Genomic DNA, 26025 nt, shown 5'->3' on the forward strand with positions numbered 1-26025 from the left:
AATAAACACGGCCCTTCCTGGCCTTAGAGGTTTACTTATTTAGGCCAATCATAATAAGAAAAGGCAGTCAACACAATCTACTTCAGGTAGAAGAAAATATAACTTGGAAGAATGTGGTATCATCTGAAATATTACAGTTTATGGAGGCTTGCTCAAGGGAACTGTCATTGAGCTTAGTCCTGAGTGAACAGAGTTAGCGAGGAAAAGTAATGTGTCAAATTAATCCAGGAAGAGAGAACAGCATAAATAAAATATTGAAGTAGGAAATACCATGGTTTGGGAGGGAGAGTTTAACTACATGTTTTAGGACTCACAAAATGTGGGGAGGGGATTTCTTTTAACTTTACAACACTGTCACATAGATTTCCAAAAATCAAATCTACAGGCTCCCATTTTCAGGTTACTCTAGGCCATTTTCAAAAAGGTAGTTAGCACTTTATAAAGCCTGAGCAAGTTGCCACTTTCCTGCATCTTAAATTTCTTACTTTGATCCTGATGTTGATATAAAAATAATTTGTCGGGGCCACGTGCGGGGCTCACATCTGTAATCCCTGCACTTTGGGAGGCCAAGGTGGGCAAACAGCCTGAGGCCAGGAGATCGAGACCATCCTGGTCAACGTGGTGAAACCCCGTCTCCACTAAAAATACGAAAATTATTTGGGCATGGTGGCGGTCACCTGTAATCCCAGCTACTCAGGAGGCTGAGGCATGAGAATTGCTTGAGCCCAGTAGGCAGAGGTTGCAGTGAGCTGAGATCGTGCCATTGCACTCCAGCCTGGGTGACAAGAGCGAAACTTCATCTAAAAAAATAATAATAAATCCTTTGTTGGACTTGTAATCTTTAATTTTTTAGCCTCTCACTTAACTTTGTGATGCCTCGTGCTCAAAGTCTTGAATCTATTAAAGTGTATGACTACAAAAACTAGTAATCCTCTTTCTGTTTGGCTGAATTTCTACAGTAAATGTCATTTTACATGTGTTAAGCAGCCATCAAAAGGAATGTCCCTTTGTTGTTGAATACACAGGATCAGAAGTTTAGAAAATTCAGGGACAGCAGATAAACATACGGGGATCTTTATTGAAGGAAATACATTTTTAGAGAAAATGAGCTCGTGAGTTTTAAAGGAGAATGTATTCAATATATATCCCAAGAAGATTTAATATGTATTATTAGGGTTATGTGTACTCAACTGAAAATGAGAGGAGATGGAGTGAGGGGAATTGAAGGTGTCAGGAAAGAAAATTGATCACTAAATAAAAGTGCCTTGACATTTTCATACGTCCTATGAAAAAATACCAGAATTTTTTTCAGTTTAGTTACTCTTCAGCTCACTCATTAGATAAAAATATAAGTTAACTTTTCCAATATGTTATGTAGCTTCTTCAAATCAGACTAAAAAATGTTCTGTTAGTGGTTTTCTAGAATCTGTGTAGGTTAACTTAGCAACTCTTTTACAGATATACTAATTTATATTTTAATTATTTCTATTCGAATGTATAAGATTTTTTTCAAATTTATCACTCAATTTTCGGTAAAAATTTAGCAAACATACCAAAACAATAACCCATTTATTAAAATATTTAAAGTGTATTGTGAATATAAACACAAGTTTATGTTACATGCTCTTGACTGTCCAAGTAATATCTTTTTTGCAATTTTAAATTTTTTTATTCTCTGAGAAATATGAAATACAGTTGTGTCCTTGGAGGCTGGTTTACTGAAGCTCTGAAATGGCTTCTCACTGTCAACTAAATACTGTCTTATTGGCCTAAATACTCCAGGCTAAGAGAGAAGCTTTATTTATTTTTTTATTGCATTTTAGGTTTTGGGGTACATGTGCAGAACATGCAAGATAGTTGCATAGGTACACACATGGCAGTGTGTTTTGCTGCCTTCCTCCCCTTCACCCACATCTGGCATTTCTCCCCATGCTATCCCTCCCCAGCTCCCCCACCCCACTGTCCCTCCCCTATTCCCTCCAACAGACCCCAGTGTTTAGTACTCCCCTCCCTGTGTCCATGTGTTCTCATTATTCATCACCCACCTATCAGTGAGAACATGCGGTATTTCATTTTCTGTTCTTGTGTCAGTTTGCTGAGAATGATGTTCTCCAGATTCATCCAGGTCCCTACAAAGGACACGAACTCATAGTTTTTGATTGCTGCATGATATTCCATGGTGTATATGTGCAACATTTTCCCAGTCCAGTCTATCATCAATGGGCATTTGGGTTGGTTCCAGGTCCTTGCTATTGTAAACAGTGCTGCAATGAACATTCGTGTGCATGTGTCCTTATAGTAGAACGATTTATAGTCCTTTGGATATATACCCAGTAATGGGATTGCTGGGTCAAATGGAATTTCTATTTCTAGGTCCTTGAGGAATCGCAACACTGTCTTCCACAATGGTTGAACTAATTTACACTCCCACCAACAGTATAAAAGTGTTCCTATTTCTCCACATCCTCTCCAGCATCTGTTGTCTCCAGATTTTTTAATGATCGCCATTCTAACTGGTGTGAGATGGTATCTCAATGTAGTTTTGATTTGCATTTCTCTAACGACCAGTGATGATGAGCATTTTTTCATATGTTTGTTGGCCTCGTGTATGTCTTCTTTTTAAAGTGTCTGTTCATATCCTTTGCCCACTTTTGAATGAGCTTGCTTGTTTTTTTCTTGTAAATCTGTTTTAGTTTTTGTAAATTCTGGCTATCAGCCCTTTGTCAGATGGGTAAACTGCAAAAAATTTTTCCCATTCTGTTGGTTGCCAATTCACTCTAGTGACTGTTTCTTTTGCTGTGCAGAAGCTGTGGAGTTTGATTAGGTCTCATTTGTCTATTTTGGCTTTTGTTGCCAATGCTTTTGGTGTTTTGGTCATGAAGTCCTTGCCTACTCCTATGTCCTGAATGGTTTTGCCTTGATTTTCTTCTAGGGTTTTTATGGTTTTAGGTCTTACGTTTAAGTCTTTAATCCATCTGGAGTTAATTTTAGTGTGAGGTGTCAGGAAGGGGTCCAGTTTCTGCTTTCTGCACGTGGCTAGCCAGTTTTCCCAACACCATTTATTAAACAGGGAGTCCTTTCCCCATTGCTTGTTTTTGTCAGGTTTATCAAAGATTGTATGGTAGTAGATATGTTGTGTTGCCTCCGATGCCTCTGTTCTGTTCCATTGGTCTGTATCTCTGAGAAGCTTTAAATGTAAATTGATAAATGACTTGTCTTTATTTTCTGATCCTAGCCCCCTTTTATAAAAGATTTTTTTAAAGGTATCAGCACACTAGATGTTCCCTCCCATTATTGAACGTTTGTGTGAATGGTATGCTAAGGAAACCAGAGCTGGGCAGAAGTTAAAGTTGTGAAAACAAGTTTAATTTGGGATGATTTCATTAAAGGAAGAGTTCCATTCTGACTACACCAGGGACAATAGGGACTTACGACCAAGAAATGGGGTGTGTGGATGGAAAATTTCTCAGAGGAAGAGGAGACATCAGGTTTGGCGGGATTTATGGCTGAATCAACCTAACAAGATACCTGCTGAAGGCAGGCCAGGCTGATCAGGCATCAAGCGCAGGGTGTGGAAGATGCTGATCAGATGTTGAGAGTGATCGGTTATTGAGGGAGGGAGTTATTTCCGAAAGTTCCCTGGTAGTGTTATTTGCTGCAACTGGATTTTACAAGGTAGTGCACAGATGAGTCTCGGGGAAAGTTCAAAAGAAGCTTCACTATAGTGGGCTGAGCAAAGAATCTCTGACATTTAATGGGGTCCTTCTTACAAAACATTTGTATATATACTTTCTAAAATATAGAAGTTTGTTTAGATTGTGTGACTGCACACTGCACATTGCTTCCAATATCAGCAGCACTAATTTCCTCCTGCTGCATGAGTACATCTATTTCAAACTATATGTCTGATTCAGACTGAACACCCACTCAGTGATTTTATTTTCACATTAAATTGCATGTTTTATAAATGTTATCATTCTGAACAGTCATGTAATTCCTCAGACAATAAGTAGTAAGGGCTAATTATAACTCAATATTACCAATAATGACGTAGAGAAATATATCAGGAGAAAATGGGAAAATAGCAGTTTTCAAAGTCTGAGAACAACCCAGGCCTATAAAAATACATGATCTATTGATAAGAAATTCATAACTCAAGGAGGTATTAAAGCAAAGGAAAACTGTCAGCTGACTGACAATGTATTATGTATCTATCAGTGGATCAGAGACAAGACCCAGCTGTTATTTTCTTTCTGCTATTTATCTACCTGTCTGTCTACCTTTCCACTGAATGCAAATTTGTAACAATGCTTCAGTAGATGAGGAGTAAATAGAATGCCTCTCTGTCCTCTTGCTTAACAGAGGGGATTATTAAAAGTTCCTTGTGATGTGACTATAAATGTTTAAGTGCATGTAGCTGTACATACGTTTGTATGTATGCGTGTATTTTTATTTCTAAGTGGTTTCTATAGCAGCAGAGAGATTGATCAAAGTAACAGTGATGGTGAGGTTCAGAGAAGATTGGGAGGGGACAATGAAGTAGATGTAGGTTAGACTTTTTGAAGATTGAAAAGTAACTTATATATATTAACTTTAGGATTAAATAGAGCAGTTTTAAAAACCAGAAATATTCAGACAGAACACAAGGTTTTAGGATCATTGATGTATTTTCATCTTTTTCCTATAGGAAATCGGCATTTTTGCAGAAAAGAGTTAGGAGACTTTTAAAATAAAAGCAGAGTTAAATTTGAATTTAAGATAAATGTTTTAGTATAAATATTTCCAAAATTACTTATTGTTGATCCGAAATACAAATTTAACTGTGTGCTATGTTTTGCGTTGCAACCGTACTCCCTCATTGCATGAGATTCTTGATCTTTACTTTCTAAATCTCTACCACACCATTAATTCCACATAAAGACCTGGTACACACTCACCTGCTCTAGCAGCTGTGCACATGTATTCTTGTTCTTCATTCAGGTTCTGTTAGCTGTTTCTAGTCACATGGATTGACAACTCCCATCTGGAACTAAGGATACCTTAACCCAGAGTTAATAAACCTTATTTTTTCATATTATTACCCATTAAGGAGCCTTGTTAAACTTTTTTTTCCCTCCTAATCACTTTCCCAACTTCCATGAAGTTGTAAAGTCACAGATATACCATATATACGTTTACTCATGGTGGTTCTTTGGAAGACCACAGACCAATGTAATAACTTAGTCATCACAGTGGTCTATAATAACTAAGGCATTTTTTTTCTTCCAAATCCCAGTTATGCTCCCCTGGAGCAGTACTTCCTCTCTTGAGAATGCATGCATTACTTCCTCTAGGCACACCTTCCCCTTTACTGTTGAATTGATCTGTCTCAATACCAAATAGTTGAGTCTCTACTGCAAGAAAAAAAATTAAGGCATCTCATGCATTACCCATATTGACATCAAAAAATAGAAACACTATACACTTCTGGAGCGTATTTTACAAATACCAAATACTTGTGGCCTCCATGAGAGATCATTCCTGCAGGATGCAAAGGCCCATTAAAGAAGGAGGCTATCGATGTCATGATTCAGAATATGCTTATTTGAATATCCTAATCGTTAAATTGTATTCTTCATTGGAATTCTTTGCAATTTAAGGTTCTTATCTTTTTAGTCATCTTTTGACCAAAAATTAAGAAATAAAGTTGGAAAGAAAAACTTACATTTTAAAAAGAAACAGAATGTGTGCATAACATTTTCTCATGGTTCATTATTACTGATGACACACACATTAATCAGCTTGCCGTATGTTGGCACAGCTGTGATTGGTTTGTCCAAATCTCTGCAGATTTTTCCTTTGCAACTCAGAGATATTTTTCAATGTGGGAGCAGAGTGCCATCGTGCTCTATGTTAAGACATGGTATAGAGTCAGCATATGTTCTCCAGTACGTTCTGGCAAGGCTGGTAATTCTCATTTATTTATTGATGAGCTTCTTTCAAATAGTTGTCCCCTTCTTTTTCTTACATTCTGGCAGGTATAAATAGCCTTTTGAAAAGGGGCATGGCAAATATTCTTCTAATTTTTTTACATCTTTATAATCACATATATATATATAATTCTATAAATGAGATACATATTTTATATAAATGTGAGATACATATTTTATAAGTAAAATATGTATATATTTAGATGATATATTTTTGTATATTATACACTATAGAAAAACGTTCTTGAAGCACAAAAATACAATATAGATTTTGATATGTTTTTTTATTTGTTTGTTTCTTTGAGACATGATCTTGCTCTACTGTCCAGGCTGGAATGCAGTGGCCTGGTCTCTGCTCACTGCAACCCCGATCAATGTCCTGGCCTCAAGCTATCTTTCCCACTTCAGTCTCCTTGTGGACCACAGGTGTGCACCACCATGCCTGACTAATTTCTTTTATATCTTGTAGCCAGAAAGTCTTGCTATATTACCCAGGCTGTTCTCAAGTACCTGGGTTCAAGCGATCCTCCTACCTTGAACTCCCAAAATGCTGAGGTTACAGGTGTGAGCCACTGTGCCCAGCCAATCAAATTTAGTAACATTATATTTTCTATCTTTTAGATGCATATGTTCTTCTTCACCTCCTGCTGACTTCCTGCACACTTACAATCACTTCTTTACCACTTACTTCCCTTTTCCTGAAGCTGAAATCCTTTACACGGCCTCTCACATGCTCACCTCAATGTGACGCAATTCATGAGAAAGGCCTGAGTTTTTAGAATCAAGTCAGATGGGCAGTATGAGGAATTGTGTGTCATCTAACTGGGGATGAGAAAAAAAACCTAGGAAATTCTGTAGCAATAACAAAGGTGACAACTTGGTTTCAGTCTTGTAAAGCCTGCAAAGGAGCAAAGAAAAGTCAATGAAGACTCAGTGGGGTGGCAACTGGTGTGTCTTGGCTGCTGAACATTTTTCCTCAATGAAAAAGAGACTTGCAATATCACTAAAAGAAAGTCTGCATTTTCTTGTTAAGATATACATACTAACATTGTGATCTTCTTGCATTTTTTACTGGAACAAAATAGAAATGTTTAGTTGTTGTTGGTATTTTGTTTTGATTTTCTTTTTAATTTTTCTTCTTTTTGGAGGGATGGTCATCAGTCAATCTCAGCCTAGGGTGTGTCTGAAGATAGCAACAGAACAGATTCCTAGAGAGAAGCATATAAAGACACAGAGAATATAACAAGCCAGTAGGCAAGTAGGTAATAATATACTGAACGCAGAGAAGAGTCAGAACGCTGTTCAACAGCACCGCATAGGAACAACTTAAAGTGTTAGGTAGATGATTTCAATCGCATCGGTTTTTGTTTGTTTTTACACAAATCTTAGCTAGCTTAGTATTGGAGCTAGGATTCCACTTTTTGGGAGTTGGTTGGCAGTAGGTTAGCAAAACCTAGCCTAGAACCCAGAGCATGTAGTGCTGAGCAAATTTCATTCATTCATCACTATTTTTGGATGGCTTCTACATTCAAGGAATGTAGAATTGGTGAAGACATAATAATGAGCTTTAGGTACATAACAGACAGATCTCAACTGCATGGAACTTATGAAACAGTCTTGAGGAAAGAATAAGACAAAGATCTTATTTTTCAGACAGAAGTACAAGATCTGAGAAACAGGGACTGGGTATTTAAACTGAAACACAAGGTCAGAAATCCATTAAGTGTAATTTGGAATTTACAAGTCTGATTCTACAAAGAACCTGATTCTTCATATTATTATATTGAATAATAGTATTTTCCTTCTCCTCACCCTCACAGTCAACCCTTGTAAATTTTCGCCCATTAGCCATATAAAAATAAGAATTTGGCCTAATGCTGACAGGTGTGTGTGGTGGTAATGAACTTTCAAAAAAAAAAATTTAGGGGGCGAAGAAAAGCTGAGAAATTGTTAGCCTCTGCAAATGTTGTGGTGAATACTATCACTGTCTACATTACAGTGTTGATATTACTGCCTATATTGCCGTGCTGTTCATTAACAGCACGTTAATCAACCTGCTGGCAAAATTCCTGAAATGATAAAAATCAGATCTCAGAAACCCATACAAGCAGGATCTAGCATAATCATGAATGTTGACCTCCTAATGCCTGCCTGATCTCTTGACTATTAAAAGAGCCAGCCAAATCTTTTGGAATTAAGCCTTGAAAAACATTAGTTTTAAAATAATAGCCTCACTACCAGTAGCTGGTTACTTCCAAAGGAAAAAAGGATGTAGATATTTTTAGAGTTACCTTATTTTCTTTTAAACCTATCAGCCTTAATTTAGGGATTATTCGATAATTGGACTTGGGATATTTTACTCCAGATAGTCAACTGTCTTAACAAAAAGAAAAATATTTGAGGAGTGCAGATCCAGACATACCCAAATTTCTGATGCTGTTTTTAAAAGGGACAAATCCGTGTATATAGTGCATGTGTGTTGAATAGTGAATAATCGTGATTATTTCTCTGGATATGTAAGTCCGTATTAGGTGTAACAATGAACAGTGGAATTATAATTGGAACGTACTCATTTATTATTTTGAATCTCCACGCCTTTGCAGGGACATAGAAATTTCAGATAAAGAATATCTAAATTTACAAGGTGTTATCAAATATCATACAACTGCTAACATATGCCTGTCCAATTTCCATTTATTTTGTTATTTAATGTCAGGATGATTAGCAGGCAAGAGAATGTGAGGAGCAAGTAAGCACTGCGTGCAAAAACAATAAAAACTATTAGTTTTTAAAAGTGTGGAGAAAATCTGTAGATTTTGTTTCTCTCTGCTCTTCATTACAATGGATAATCAAGAGTTGATTACATTGTAATTAGAACTGAAGCTGAAGAACACATCCAACAATTCACAGTTTATATCATAATATAGCTCAAACTCACTACATATATATTAATAGGGCATTGGAAAATCATTTATTTGCCATTTCAAAGGAAGCTTCCCATATCTGGAGTGATTTGGAACACATTATTTAGTGCCCTCTCTGTATTTCAGCTATTTGATGAGTTCTGTTTTGCATTATATTACAATCAGCTCTTGAGTATAAAATGTTACTGGAGGGAGGGGGATAATCTTCACCCCTGGACAATTCTAGAGAAAATAATACAATCAACAAAAGAACAGAGAAACCAAATTTTAAGGTAATTAGTCACAAGTGTAAATGACTGTTGATAAACTCTGAGATTTAAAAATTATAGGTTTTAACTAATATTTGATTTTGAAATTTTCATTTTAAAAGTGGAATTCACTAAACTTGTCTCATGTAATTAGTTGTAAAATTTATCCCCCATACTATTATACTATTCACAGGTAAATGTAATAGCATTTCTATGGATTTGTTCTTGGTACTGCAAAATATTCTCTGATTCAACTGAGTTTACGAGTAACATTAATCATTATGTACCTCAGAAACTAAGACTGTCGGAAGCTGGGAGTTACGTACATACGTTTTAATTTTATGCAGTAGTAAATAAGACAAGTTCTGAACTCTAAGTTTGATGCTAATTCCCAGCAACATTTGAGAACACATTAATAGACAATGTTTGGAAATGCTTTGTGAAATAAGTCGCAGTTCATAACAAAAAGTATTGTTATGACACGCATAGACCACTCAAGTATTGACAATGCATTTTATTTTTTCACACTTTCACAGGATTCCTGGTGTGTTGATGTTCTGGCTGGAAACCTCTGTGAGCAGTGGTGCCTTTGCCTGAGTTTTGCTTGTGCCTTCTGCACTCATTCTGCCCACCTAGCCTGGCAGGCTGCAGCTGGCTCATGTCGCCAGCCTGGATCCTAGGTCTGCCATGGGGGAGCCAAGAGCAGAGCTCTGAGGGGTGTCTGAGTGAGTGAGTGTGGGTTCCGGTCACTGTACATGGACAGGCCTGCTGGCTTCAGCTGGGTGAGTAGTGCCACGCACTGGCATGGGTGATGGCTCCCTGCAAGGCTGCAGTGGACCACTCTTTGTGTACCACAAACAGCTTTCATGGGTGGCACTGGGGCATGCAGTGGTGCCTGGAAGCTTGAAGACACCAGAAACCATAGAGCTCCAAAGAGTGACACAACCCTGGCTCAGGGACCTCCTAGGTCTGGGCTCCTTGATGGCCACAGCTCCTCTCCTCCTCGTTGCCCATAATGTGGCAAGCAAGAAGTGTGTTTTAGCCATGTTTATGTTATGGCTCTTTCAGCCCTGCCATTTCTCAGTTCCTAAATTTTTGTCCTGTGTCCAGGTTGAATAAGGTATGTGATCAAGTGGGACCTGTGCAAGACACAGAGGTGCTTTACTGAAGCACAGAACAACGCCAAGGAGACCCGCAGTGGATACCTCCTCACTGAAAGCAGCGCATCCTGGTGAGTGCTCAGCTCTCAGCAGAGAGGGGACCAACGGTGGGTAGCTCCTATCTGCAGGCAGGCTGTCCCATCACCTGCCAGAGTCTAGCTGAATCCAGAGTTTCTATGGGCTTCAAAGGGGAGGAAGTGCATGCTGATTAGTCCATGGGTGGCAATGGGCAGGCCTTAAGAAAGCACCATAAGTTCTCACTCCCATCCATGGAACTAGCAGCCCTGCCCCAGGTCTCAGGCTGTCCCTGGCCTGAAGGTGGGGTTTCACAGGGGACCTGCTATTCACCCAGAAGCCTGTCTGCCTCCTGCCACCATTAACTTGCTGTCCACAGCAGCCAGGCTGTTCATGCTGAAGGGTCCCTGAGCCAGGCGCATGGCTACACATACCCACCCCAGCCTCCCTCCCATGCTCATTAGTACCCAAAGTCCAGAGGGGACTGCAGCAGCAGGGACCTGGCATGTCAGCACTGCCCTGAGGGCACTTAGACATGGCCAGGGCGTGACAGTGCATGGGATAAGTCACAACTGCTCAAAAATCAGAGTGGGCCCTGGGAGCAGTAGAGGCCAGGTAGTGGGTGCAGGCCTTCTGGACCTGAGAGACCCAGAAGGCTTCCTGGGCTCCCAACCCTATGGCTTGGAAGGGGGCGGGGCTCCCATCTGTTTCTGGCTCTTGCTGTCTCCATGGAGCAGGACACCCTGGCTGCACTTCCCGCACTGTGGCTAGCATCATGGCAGAGGCTACTTCAGATGAGCCATCACTGCCATCCATATGGTGCTAGAATCCTCAAGTGAATTTGAAAGGTGAATGCAGACAGATAGAAAATGGAAGTAGATGTTAAAGACATTGAATTCTTATTTTAACAAGGTATGTAAAATATTTTTTATAATTATTATTGAAAGAAATGTGAACTCAAATTATAATCATAGAAGCTATTAGTTGAGTTTATATTCTGTACTAGGGTGGTTGTTGTTTTTGGTGTGTGTGTCATTTTACATCCTAGGAAAGTTGTGTGCATAAAATGTTTTAATTTATTCTCATTTTAAAGATGGTTACTTTATAGTTCTAAACCTGTTTTCCAATTAATTAGCTATCAAATTAAGGAGCCTCATTTAAATGCTATAGGTCTATCATCAGGGGATTGTTCTGTGAGAGGAAGATGAAAAGCCATTTTTACACCCTTGAAGGGCTAGTTATAAAGGTGGAGAAAACATCACATATGTTCTACTGCAGAAATCACAACAAAAATAAATGCATTAAAATAAAAACAAAATCATTGAAGACCTCAAATATATTTTCCCATGCTAGATTCTATTCAACAATGAAACAAGCTTCCTTACTCTAAGAACTACTGAGAAGTACTTTTTTACTATTAAAAATATTGTGGATATTCTCCCTCCATTGGAAGGAATGCTCATTTATTTTTCTCTGAGAAAAAATCATCAGTTGAGGTTATACGTTTACAAAAAGTTACCAAAAATGGAAATACATTAAAGTGGTAAATGTATTTCCATTTTTCCCAAGAGCCAATAGCATTCCCCAAACTTAAATATGAAGATACGTACACATATAAAGTAGATAAGGCTACGTTTATTAACAATTACTTGATTTAAAGAATTCTAAGCAAGAAATGATGACGAAAAGCTACATCTTTTTACCTTAAAGATGGCAATAGTTACTTACTTATTCTGCTGGTGATACTGGTTTATTTCATTCATCATTGTATCTGTGTAGATACCATGATTTATCCCGAGTTTCTTTATGAAATATTGATAGCAGGTGAATTATGTAACCCAGAAGACAAAAAGGATAAAACAATGTAAATTATTACAAAATATCACAAAATTATTTTGAATCATTTTGCTTTCACTTATGCTTACTTTTGGTTCAAAGACTAGTATGTATTTGTTGTCACTTAAACATGTTTCTAAAATATAGTAATTAATAAGCTGGAACTGTTCTATTTCTTAATCTCACTAGAGAATTCCACTGTTGATATGTTTTTATCTATTGGTGTATACCCATATGGTATTTTATCTCACTGGTCCCAAAAGTACTAGTTGACAGTGTGTGTTTCTCCTATGTTTAAAACCTAAATATATTCACTTGACAGATTCTGACTTCATTGTACTACAAGGTGCTTTTTTTTTTTTTGAGATGGAGTTTTGCTCTTGTTACCCAGGCTAGAGTGCAGTGGCGCGATCTCGGCTCACGGCAACCTCCGCCTCCTGGGTTCAGGCAATTCTCCTGCCTCAGCCTCCTGAGTAGCTGGGATTACAGGCACGCACCACCATGCCCAGCTAATTTTTTGTATTTTGAGTAGAGACGGGGTTTCACCATGTTGACCAGGATGGTCTCGATCTCTGGACCTCGTGATCCACCTACCTCAGCCTCCCAAAGTGCTGGGATTACAGGCGTGAGCCACCGCGCCCGGCCTACAAGGTGCTTTTGAGAAATGCTGTCATTATTTATCTTTCAAGAGGACAACTTCTCTTTCTTCTTTTTACCAGCGACCAGCTATCAAGTGTGACCTACCATGGGTGCATACACATGCTCTGAGGATTTCAGTCCTGTAAACAAACAAGACAAGAGCAACAGGAACAGAGCTTGACCAGGCAAAACTGTTTAAAATGTGGGAAATGATGGATTGTGTAGACCCCTCAAAGCGCATCTTAACAGAATTAAATATGCAGGTATACCCCTACAAGGCCATTTACTAACATTTTTACTTATATTTCATTCAGCAAAGCCATGCATTTTCTCAAAAATACACCAAGCTTAGGTATGTGTTTCCTGGCAACAATTAAAAGGAGTATAGTTTATGAACATAAAAAAATTTTAAATATACTTAAGAAACAAATGAGCATTTCATGTATATTTTGATAGAGAGTCCTTACTGAAAAGATCTGTACCATATATTTTATGGAAAATTTAGAAGTTATGAAAGCATGTCTTAGTCTAACTGTATTATAGTCACTCTGGATTTTGTTTAAAGAAATGCAGATATTAGAGGTCACCACATACCTGTTTTCTGTGTAATCCGTGCTTCTTGGGTAGAGGCAACAGAAAGTATAGTTTACAAAATCATACCAAGTATTTTTTTTTCCATCCTAAAATTCCAGACCCGCAAAGTTTTAACAATGTTGTGTATGTAATGACCTTTTCTATGAAACTAAAATTCTAGTTCATGTTTATCTCATTATATTCTTCTACTTCTTGCAAAATGTATACCTTCCAAAGAATGTTTATCTTTCACCTTGGGGTGAGGTTAAGTGGCTACACTTGTCACGTGTTACTCTCACGTTTCTCCCCTGAACATTACGGTGCCATCTGAGTTTAAAAAAAAATGTCTAAAATGCCAATTCTGCTGAAGACAAAATTGCTATTTTAATATAGAAAATACTCATCATTTATATGTTATGCAAACATCTTTTAGTATGAGTTAAATGATGAGTTTAATGTGAAGAAGAAATTCACAAAGTTAACGAATAATGTATTTTGTTTGATTTCTCAGTAATGTATCTGAAAACTTTGCCTTTTTATCTACCATTAAAAGTGCACATTATAGACAGCTCTGTTAAATAATTGGCAACATCAAAAATGTATATTCTACAACAAAAGCCTGATAGAATATCGTGATTGTGTCCTCAGAATTTTTTTTAAATTAACATGTTAAATTTACATGGATAATAAACACACACATTGCTAGAGGGAGCAATGCACTGTAATGTTTGCAAATGCAAGTATGTAGATTACCTTTTTTTTGTAGATTACCATTTTAATTGTTTTTTGTTATTTCTACTCATATGGTATTATCCACAATACCATATTGACAGAAAAGTAATTTACACATATATAAGTGAAAATGAGTTATTTCATAGCCTAAAACCTGAGTACATTTTTTTGATGATCAAAAGCAAAATTTTGTAAATTCTTATTATCGGGTAAGGCATTTCACCTCACCTGCCAACTTTCTTATTCCTACCCATGAGGAGGAATGCCTAGACTGTATTTCAATTGAAAATGATGCATCTTCATTAGGCAGGGTGCCATATGAAATGTGTACACAGTAATTACAACAATTCATTTTAAACTATGAATTTTCCTAGGGCATGTAGAAACTATTGGTTTTTCCTATTCAGCTCCACATTTCCTCATGCCTTTTTCAATCTTCCTTATCTCTTTTAAATTCCTAACAGATAATAGTTACAAATAAATGAATAAATGTATTCAAAGAATAAAAGGTCAAAGGGTACAACTTTCACTGGTAAGATGAATAAGTTATTGAGATCTAACATACAGCATGGTAACTAACTATAGTTAGGAACCATGTATGTCATAGTTGAAATTTGGTAACAGAATAGACCTTCAGTGTTCTCACCACACAGCTAGAGAGAGAGAGAATTGGACTGGCCTTTGTCCCTGACGCCATACAGGAAAAATAAATTCTTGTACCTACACCCTGACAATAGGACTGTCTTTGTTATTCCTTAGTCTCTTGGCTGACACCTGAGTCTATGCTAAACAGATACCTCATAATGGGGGCTGCTCATCACAAAGACTAACCCTGTGATTAAAGAGTTAGGGCTTTGACCCACCACTACCTCAAGGAAAGTAGAGAGGCAGGACACTGAGTTCAGCCTGGTCACCAATTATTCAATCAATCAAACATATCCACTTAATTAAAAAAAAAGCCCTTTAAAACCTCTGGACAAGGAAGCTCAGTGGAACTTCCTGGCTGGTGAACAAAATCAATGTACCACGACAGTGATGTCACCTAATTCTGCAGCGACACAGGAGACAGAAATTATTTAGGTAGATAGTTAGGATGAAAGAGTCTCCAGCAAAAACCTTCCTTCTAACAAGAAGCAGCTCAGAAATTACTTTCTTTCTAACCACATACAGTTCAAAGAAATCACTACTATTCTTCTAAAAAGCAGCCTGGAAGATCGGGCTGTAAAACATAGATAAGCAGCTCCAGCACAGAGGGAGAATTTCCAGGTTAATCACCAGACTTCACATACATTTGATGGGTCCCAGTAAAAACACTGGAGCTTAATGAGCACATTCCTTTCTCCTTTTTGGGCACACTAAGATAGGGTCGCTGGAAGCTTGCTGGGTGCTGGGGGGGATGCCTGTAGCTGCAAGAAGGTACCTGGGACCAAGCACAGAAATTCCCCTCCCCTTTTTAGCACAGGCATGGTGGAAGGATAAGCAGCGTGGAGTAGCCCAACCTAAGATCCACCTGCACGATAAGTGAGGTGGGGGTGCCAGAGACAGACTCTGCTCTATGCTGATGGCTCACCTGGTCCTAACTGGTTTTCTGTACCCTGTGTAGACAAAATACCCCCTCCCCACTAGCTCCTTTAAACCCTTAAATTTTACTGCAGCATGGCAACCCATTCAGGGACCCTCTCTGTGATAGACAGCGGTCCTTTTCCATTCACCGATTGAACTTCTGCTCTAACCTCTCCCTTTGCGTCCACATCTTTGATTTCCACGACCATGAGACAAAGAAACTTCAGCTGATATCCCACACAGCGAGGCTGCTGCACCAGAAGGCGGCACAGGAGCTCCGCATAGAAAGCCATCTCAGACTTCACCCTGTGTGTGTCTTCATTGGGCTGACCCTGATTTGTATCCTTTACAACAAAACTGCAATACATTTCTGTGTTCTGCGAGTCTTTCTAGCAAATTATGGAATTGAAAGGAAATGTGGGCAACACAGAATTCATAGCCCATTGGTAATAAGCGCAGGTGGCTTGGGAAACCTCAAAATGCATGTAACATTTGAAGTGAGGCTGGTTGTGTTGGGGACTGTGCTCCTTAACTTGTGAGGTCTGTGTTAACTGCAGGTGATTAGTGTCAGAACTACTGATGCACACTAGCTGGTGTCACAATAATGGACCTTTTGTGATGCGCCACGTAATAAAAAAAAAAAACAGGAACATCATAGGTAGACATACCATCAGTTCCTAAGTCTCTCTTCTAGATCTGCACTAATGCAAATATTTGTCAATGCATGCTTACCGAGAAGGCCACAAGATATAAGATTCAAACATAGTACTCATGACCAGGTTAAAAAATTGGAACTTGGAGTAGAGAAAATGCTTTCAACTTATGAAAAGCAAAAAGGATATTGTTGCCTAATATGGGATGGTGAGAAACAAATGCAAAAGAAATACAAGTCAAGTTTACTACCAGTCCTCTCTCACCCACGACATCACACTGCATGTGAGCATGAAGTGAGACTAGAAAGCTCTTTGGCTACGTGATTTGTACAAGAATGACTCAGGTAGATACCCCTCAGCCATTATGGTAGAGAAAAATTACACCCCAAAAGCAGGTGGGAGAAAAAAACAGATTCAAGGAATTGTCCACTGGATCAGTTTGCACATATTCTATTAAAAGGAAATAAAACCGGGAGGTCAGGAGTTCGAGTCCAGCCTGACCAACATGGAGAAACCCGGTCTCTACTAAAAAAAATACAGAAAATTAGCTGGACATGGTGGTGCATGCCTGTAATCTCAGCTACTCAGGAGGCTGAGACAAGGAGAATCGCTTGAACCCGGGAGGCAGAGATTGCAGTGAGCCGAGATTGTGCCATTGCACTCCAGCCTGGGCAACAAGAGCAAAACTCCATCTCAAAAAAAAGAAACAAAAAAAGGAAATAAAATTTCAAAATCCTACAACCTTTGTACAACTTGAGCTTATTGAATAAAAAATACTGTGGTCTGGGACCTTTTACCTCAGTACTCGTAGCCATTTTATAGTTGATAATAAGTATCAACTATCTCAAAAATATTTTTAATGCTTTTAATGCTTGGGCAGTTCTACTAAGTTCAGATATATTTTATGCTGCTACACTTACACCCATCATGCTTACTAATATAGACACAAAACCTAAAATTATTTTGGGACTTTTTCAGTTAAGATTAATACTATTAATTTATTATAAGGAAACCAGTTTAATCCTTCTTCAATATATGATATATGGGTCCCATAAATTGGTATATAGTAAATCGGTGATTTGTATGGTAGGACAGCACACCCATATATGCACACACAAATACATACATGTAATGGAATTGCTCACTTAACCTTGTTCATAGGTTCTTGGAACCTACAACTTTAAGCAAGATAATGTATGCTAAAACCAAACTGTTCGTCATCAACATTATAGCAAAACAACATTGAACCATGTTCTTTGAGAGCCTGCCATGTCATTTTGCTTATAGTTTCAGTTTCCAAGAACCTATTGATGATGTCAAGTGATGAGTTATTGTACATATATGTACAAATACTTGTATGTATGTGGGCATATATATCTTCCATTTTTGTTTTCGGAACACATCTATTAACAGTGTTGCATTTTCTCATGCAAAACATCACAAAGCTGGGTCACGCCTGTAATCCCAGCACCATGGGTGGCCAAGGCAGAAGGATCACCTGAGCCCAGGAACTCAGGAACCAGTCTTGGCAATATGGACAAACCTTGTATCTAATAAGAACAACAAAAAATTAGCCACGTGCGGTGACACACCTGTGGTTCCAGCTGACTGACATGAGACGATTGTTTGAGAGGAGATGGAGGCTGCACCGAGCCGTGTTTTCACCACTGCACTCCAGCATGGGCAACAGAGCAAGACTTTGTCCCTAAGAAATAAAAAAAAATTCAGACTGTTATATGCGGCTTGAACTCTCCAGAGTGGGAAAAGTTGCTGTTTGCTGTGCTTGGCTGCCTCCACAATGCCTTATGCTTCTTTACCCACTTTGCCAACACTCAGTGTATTTTTTTTTTATTCTCAAAGGCAGTGACCCACAAGAGTTTTTTTTCCTGTGTGGAATACTCATGTATCTACCACCACAGAATCCTAATGCTTTATGCCTGAAGGAATAATAAATGTATGTGTTCTACGTACTACTTGAAGGCACTGAGCTATTTCTTCTCTCTCGTAAGGTAAAAGCCTTTATGAAAAGTTGTCCTAGTATCAGTATTCGAAGATGAAAAGTAAAAAAATCTGCTTTAACACAGTAAGCAACAATGGTTTCTAAAACAACCACCTGAGTATTGAAATTGTTAAGAAAAAAATGGCAGTCATCACAGCCAAATACAATATGAACTCAGGGCTAAATGTAAAAACATAAGACAAAATGTAAAATTTATTATTAAATACAATTGCCAGAAAAATGCTTTTCGGATTGTTTTTGGAACGTTTTTATTGCTGCCTGGTAATTGTTTTTTTTTTGTTTTTTTTTTATCATTCTGTGTGCGTTCTCTCTTTGTTAGTAGGCTCTAAGCTCCTCTAGAGGAATGATTATCTTATATAATTTTATAATCACCATTTGAACATTGTATTTTGACACTCAAGACACTTGAGAATTTCCCATCTACATTTAATTTTTGTAAAAGCAGTCTCATGATTCCACATCCTCCCCCACCGACTTTTCCTCCTCCTAGCTGCTAAGTAACTTCCAAGGTATGGGTCAAGGGTCTCTGTTACCCTTTATATAATTCATTCACTAGCCTTTTGGCCTTAAATACCTTCTATATTCAGGTGAGTCCTTGTTCCAACTTGGATCTCTTCAGTCAAGTTCAGTCTCATGAAGCCAATTGTTTACTTGACAATAAATGTCCACTAGAGATCTCCATCTAAAACCTGTTCTCTTATGCTGAGAATAAAAAGGAAAAAAATATCTCACTTACTTTTTTAAAATAAGCTTTCACATATAATCACATATATTTGTTTCAATCAATATTCAATGTAAGTTCACGTAGCAAAAGGGATCTCACTGTACCTGGAACCAAATCCACAGTGAATGCAGGCTAGGTTTACATTTGGCTAGAATAACATACTTAATCTCTGTGACATATTCACCACAGTCTTACGATGAGAATTTCATCCAGAATAATTCAAGCAGAAGTGTTTCCAGTATTTACTGTTTTAATTGTTAAAATTCATAATCAAACACATGAGAAAATGCTATTTATTTTTTTATTAGAAATAAAACACATCCATGTTAAATACTAGAGTTTGCAAAATTAACATATTTTATCTTTGCTGGCACATGATCTTATATATGTTGATATCTCTATATAATAATTATACCACAAATCTAGTGTATATGTATTCATTATGGCAACTGATATTTAACCCTAAACGGTCTGAGTACAAATCCTGGCTTTGCTACTTCCTGGTTATGAAATATTGGATAAATGACTTAGCCTTCCTCAGTTTTCTGCTTCTTAAAAAGATGATAATCCTTTTATTCATTTCCTACAGATGCTATAAAAATGAAAGAGATAAAAATGTACAGAGCTGATAAGAGTGTCTACACCACAGAAAGTGTTCAATAAGCACGGCTACCATTTTGTGACCCATTACAGAAGTGGTGAAGTACCACCAGGGAATAGGACACACTTGAGAAGGGAACCTACCTTCTGCTGAAAAAGATAATTTTTAAAATACAAAATAAATGAACACACTCATTGTGCTTCCATGTATCATAATAAGCGTATATTATTAATGGATTAAGAAAGAGTTGAGAGCTTACCATGCATGATCCAGGAGACTGGAGTTTACTGATCGAAGGTAAGTGACACCATTAGACATATCCACAGAGCCCAAATAACATTAAACCTTGTAGAATGTTGATTAGGCGTTTGATTTAAAATGTTTTATGCAAAACATTTTAGTTATAAATCAGTAAACTAATAAATATTACTTTAAGCATATTATTATTTAAAATATTTGGATATGTCAGAATTTCCTAATTAAATGGTGTTTGTTATTTAGTTTACTATAATTACGTAAGAAGTTTGACTTCTGAATAGTAAATTTAAAATGTTACAGTGTGTTTTGGTTTAGAAATGCTATATATTAAAATTTAGAATTAAACTAACAGTGCATTATGACTTTCAAAACAAAGTTTTAAAAGTTAGGACTTGTTTTTGTACTTAAAAAATCTGGGTTATTTTTATATTTTAAAGTTCTAAGACAGGTTCCAAAGCTCCCTTTCCATATTTTTTATGCATTAAGATCCTAATGTGGGACAGGAATTTATCAATTTCCAATAAAAAATAAAGATTAAACCTAATCATTACCATATTTTGTATTCCCTTTACAGAGCTAGAAATCACATCAAAGTCTTTTAAATGTTTGTGTAGATTATTTCAATTTAGAAAACTTATACATACAAAAGTACTTAAACAGCTTAAAGAATTATGATAAGCTACCCTTTGACACTCACAATTTTTGTTGTGAATTTCCTGTCTTCCTCCTCTTATTTTTGGTCACCTAGAGTTTATTAGATTTTCCTTGGAGAACCATCTTTGGTCTTCTTTTCCTGAATCAACCCAGACAGAGTTAGGGTTTCACCTTACTGACCGAGGTCTTTAACAAAGGACCTTGAGGGCCAATCCTACCTTAGTTTTTGCCTCAAGGCTGAATAATAAACCACCTTTGTGGCTCAAAGGTCTTTTTAATGTAATCACTTATTAGTAACAAATAAGAGTCAATGAGACAGGAAATGTTATTCTCCCACAGACACAGGTCCCATAGGGAGGGTCAGGAAGTCTGTGGACAGCAGCCACTTCTTACAGCAAAATGGTGGTGGTGGGGAGAATATCATACATATTACTAACAAAAGTTACAAATTAATTGAAAAAAATTGGCATATAGTAATAGGGAAAAATTTTAATTTTTAATTTCCCCTATTTTTATCTAATGCAGATTTATACTAATAGCTCACTAAAATGAAATAGACATAATCAATAAAAATTAATTTGAGAAGCTTTAATACATGATAAAGAAACAAAACAATAATTGTATTAGAAATTCTTAAATAAATAGCCAATCTGAATCAACACTACTCCCAACCTCCACAAATAAAATAAAACTTATTTACATTGTTCCCTAGAGATGTAAGTTAATTTGTGCAGGGTGTAAAGCACATCTTTGCACGATTTATATACAAAAAAGATTGCCAAACAGATTAAATGTTTAAAAGGTGTAGGAGATAAGTTTTTATCTTCTCTAAGAATAACTTGCTAGTATAGATTTCATTTCTAAAGAAATCCGGTTAAGGGCACACCATTTTTGTTAAAGTAGTAAAAGCAGGATCTCCAGGGAACTCTCTCAGTAGCACATTTATGAACTTAGCTCAAAACAGTGCATGGAGCTAAGGTATAATAAAAATATGTGTATTTAAAATTATCAAATATTAGTGCTGTGAGACAACAGACATCACCGTTAGGTGTGGTGGCTCATGCTTATAATCCCAGCACTTTGCGAGTCGGAGCGGGGCTGATCGCTTGAGCCCAGGAGTTCCAGACTGTTACTGGTGGACGACACCCAAGTTACTGTTCGTGAATCCGTACATGTCTGCAGCAACTTCAGTTCCTGCCTTTAAAGGAAAGAATTTGACTGAGGGGCATAACGCAGAAAGAGAGACCCAGGTGAGTTCCAGAGCAGGAGTAGAAGTTAATTAAAAAGCTTTGGAACAAGAAAAAAATGAAAGAATCCTTGAAAGGGAGCCGAGTAGGTGCCTGAAGGTCAAAGAGAGAAAAGAGGAGAGACTTCAACCTTAATCCTGAAATCTTACAGGTCCGCTTTTTTCCCATCATTCTTCCCTTAGGGTGGGCCTCATGCATGCACAGTGTCCTTACCCTTGAGAATGGAGCATATGCAGGTATTTAAGGGGTGACAGGCATGGTCATCTGAAGCCTTCTTCCCGTTTCTGGTACTGTGTATGTAAGCAAAATGGATGTGCTGCGGTCAAGAACAGGCCAAGACAGGCCTCTGGTCCACCACGGCTCAGAGAGTTTGAAGCACAGGCGCACAACTCTACTCATTATATAACCTGTTTGTGGATGCTCATCACCTGGCTCTGAGCCACGGTTGTCTGTGAGGTGCATAAGTGCATCACCAACACCATAAGAGCACAGGCATGATGGAGCCACTGGAGCCAGCCACCTTACAGGCAGACAGCTGGGAGCCAAGAAGCGGTGAATGTGGCAGGCAGTGCAGGTGCAGACATGGCGTGGCAGGAGCCACGGAGCCAGCTACTGAGGGGTTGCAGCCACAGCAAGCAGCCGAGATAAAGGCTGACAGAGGAGAAGAGAGATGGTCACCTTGCAGGTGGACAAGGGGAGAGAGATACCACACAAGGCCTGCGGCCAGAGAGACGAAAATCATGTCGAAACTCCCTGTGATTCCTTGAGTGTTCCTTTGGCTGCCCCCACTTGTCCACCCACTCCCCTTGTCCTCAGCTTGCAGCAGAACCTGAAATTTGGTGTGACATTTGGTATGGTCAGCAGGATGCTGCAGTGAGTGAGCCTTTGGTCCATGCTGATACTGAGTCAGCCATGGGGTGCAGCCCCAACACCCCTAAAGGCAGGGAAATAAAAACCTGCCTTAATGTATATAGAAACATTGGGGTAACGTCACCATGGGGTGGTTGCCTGCCATAACCTGAAGTTATTGCTTTCTGTATTACTGCTGTGTCCATGTGTCTAAGGACTGTCTCCCTTGGCCTATGGGTGGAGTATAAGGAAAATGGATGTCCTACCGTCAAGAATGGTTTGAGACAGACATTTGGTCCAGCATTACTCATCAAGTTTGGAGCGCAGGTGCACAACTCCATTCACTGTAACCTGTTTGTGTAAGCTCATCACCTAGCTCTGAGCCACTATTGTGAAGTGCATAAATGTGTCAGTGATACTGTGAGAGCACATGCATAATGGAGCTGAACTGGAGCCAGATACCTAGCAAGCTGACAGGGGGCTGCAGGTGCAGCAAGAAGCAGTGAGCGTGTCAGTGAGTGCAGCTGCAGGCATGGGGGTGGCAGGAGCCACAGAGCTGGCTGCTGAGAGGGGTTGCAGCTGGAGAAAGCAGCCAGGATAAAGGCTGACAGAGAGAGGAGGGAGAGGGATAGAGAGAGAGAAAGAGAGAGAGAGAGAGAGAGAGAGAGAGAGAATGAGAATGAGAATGAGTGAATGCCAGGCACCTTGCAGGCAGATGAGGGGATAGAGAGGGACTGCATAAAGCTTGTGCCCAGAGAGAGAGAATAAAGCCATGTTGAAACTCCTTACAATTCCTCTAGTGTTCTTTCAGCTATCTGCCATACACCCACACACCTTCCTCAGTCCTCAGCTTGGGCTAGAAACTGACACTTGGAGTGACACTGTACTTGAAAGATCAAACTTTGCCATTTTTGTCTCTCCATGTGGCCCAAGAACTTGCTTCTTCCGGGGGCCTGCGATCAATTAACATTTTAATGTTGACAGGTGTGAAACGTCAGGAAATGGCCTCCCCTGGCCCACATGCCAATTAAGCACTTTTAGAGAGACAATGTGAACATCACCTAACCATTACCTGACATTTCTAGGGGTGGGGAGAAGAGCCCTCTCCTTCCTCACTCCCCCTAACTACCTGTAAGAAGACCAGCACTGGAGATGTGACAAAACTCTGTCTCTACTAAAAATACAAAAATTAGTTGGGCATGGTGGTCCACACCTTTAGTCCCAGCTACTCACATGCTGAGGTGGGAGAATTGCTTGAGGTCAAGGCTGCAGTGAGCAGTGATCTAACCACTGTACTACATCCTGGGCAACAGAGCAAGACCGTCTCAAAAGAGAGAGCGAGCAAGCGAGATCATCTGATATATTTCAAATTACACTCATGCATTGCTTAAAGATGAGTATCCTTTCTGAGAAATGTGCCATAAGATGATTTTGTTCATTGTGTGAACATCACAGAATGTGCTTACCCAAACCTGCATGGTATAGCCTACTACACACACAGGCTACAAATCTGTGCATCATGTTCCTTCACTGAATACTGTTGGCAATTGTAACTCAATGGTACGTACTTGCATATCTAAATATATTAAAGGTAGGTCTTGTTTGTGCTGCTCTGTTACCAGGGCTACTACTACACTGTCACTAGGTAATAGAAATTCTTTTTTTTTTTTTTGAGACGGAGTTTCACTGTTGTTACCCAGGCTGGAGTGCAATGGCACGATCTCGGCTCACCACAACCTCCGCCTCCTGGGTTCAGGCAATTCTCCTGCCTCAGCCTCCTGAGTAGCTGGGACTACAGGCACGCGCCACCATGCCCAGCTAATTTTTTGTATCTTTCGTAGAGACGGGGTTTCACCATGTTGACCAGGATGGTCTCGATCTCTTGACCTCGTGATCCACCCACCTCGGCCTCCCAAAGTGCTGGGATTACAAGCATGAGCCACCGCGCCCGGCAAGGAATAGAAATTCTTTTAGCTCCATTATAATCTTGTAGGAATGTATGGGCCAACGTGGACCACACCACCCTTATGTGGTACAACACTGTGTAAGTATTGATCAGCTAATGCATTTTAGATTCTGACCAGCACTAAACAGAAAAATGGAATAGAATAAGTAGGTTAGAGAGAGAATCATATATTATAATGTTATTTTGGGTAAAACTTTTAAATTATATATATACAATTTATATATTATATATAATTATATATATATATTCTAACTTGAAATTTATATATATGTATATGTATATTTGTATTATTTATATATATGTATGTATATAAACTATACACATATATATATATAAATTTCAAGGTAGACTGCAAAAGTATTTTTAGTTTGGTGACAGTGAAAAATCTGCGAAAGTCTCCGAGATAAACTGTGACTTATTTTTACAGTAAAGAAAGAAAGCTTTTACAAATTTAAAAGATCTCCCATAAGGTCTCATAGTGAATCAGGACTGAGCCATGACCACTGCAATCTACTGTCGTGATTTTCAGTCTGTTGTTTTGTTCAATACTCAATAAACAAATTACCACCCCAGAAGAAAATGACTTCCTGAAAACTAGAAACCTCACTTTAGATCATCCTAAAGACTAAAGGAACACTTTAAAAGGAAGAATTTTTACTCATTTTCCAATATGCAAAAAAGTATGAAAAATAGCTTTGGCTACTGTGCTTTTATTTTCTGAAATTCCCCTTCTTAATTTTTTTAACTAATAGAGACTAATTTTCATCTTAGTAAATCAAAACTAAAATGATTATATGATATTTGTTGCTAATGATCTGAATGTTTCGCTGACTAGATTCAAAATATTATTTCTGTTTGCTTTAATTAAGTGAATATGAGCTATTTCAGGCAAAACCTATATAAAATACAGCAATGTCAAATAATGATAATCACTGAATAGCTTTGGAATTAAAATGTGTAAGCTGTTATTATTAGGCCTTTAGAAACAAACACACTAAAGGTTGGGTATTCTTTTCCTCCACTGAAAGCAATGAAGGAAGGTGGAGTGGTGGTACTGAGAAATGTTAATATTGGGAATATTATGATATAGCTATAGATATTATGACATACTTACATTCAATCAATTGAATGAGAAATGTGGGAGAAAGAGAAGTCAAAGATTACATCAAGACTTTTGGCTTGATCAACTGGAAGACTGTATTTTCAATTAAAAGACATGTTGTTTGGGAGCTACATCTGGGTGAAATGAATTTGGAAATGCTACTCAAAACGTCCAAGTTGGATACAAGGAAGACAGTTGACCTACAGATTAAAAGTGGGGGTCCTCAATTTAGTAGACAGTATTTAAAACAATTAAACTACTGAATCTATATAGAACAGATTTAAAAACTGAG

The 26025-nt window shown here is 38.3% G+C and overlaps 1 long non-coding RNA gene across 3 annotated transcripts in view; it reads right to left on the minus strand.

Annotated features, from left to right (window-relative positions):
* Positions 1 to 1796: 1796 nt before the first annotated feature.
* Positions 1797 to 26025, minus strand: part of LOC108588964 (uncharacterized) — a 380118-nt gene continuing 355889 nt past the window's right edge. For all 3 annotated transcript variants that reach the window (XR_008477613.2, XR_004736371.3, XR_004736369.3), the window contains 4 exons: positions 18907 to 19034; positions 17905 to 18017; positions 12045 to 12118; positions 1797 to 7177 (listed from right to left, as the gene is read on the minus strand). This is a non-coding gene — a long non-coding RNA (uncharacterized LOC108588964). The remainder of the gene's footprint in view (positions 7178 to 12044; positions 12119 to 17904; positions 18018 to 18906; positions 19035 to 26025) is intronic.

This window comes from Callithrix jacchus, chromosome 18 (assembly GCF_049354715.1).
Source record: "Callithrix jacchus isolate 240 chromosome 18, calJac240_pri, whole genome shotgun sequence".
Taxonomy (NCBI): domain Eukaryota; kingdom Metazoa; phylum Chordata; class Mammalia; order Primates; family Cebidae; genus Callithrix; species Callithrix jacchus.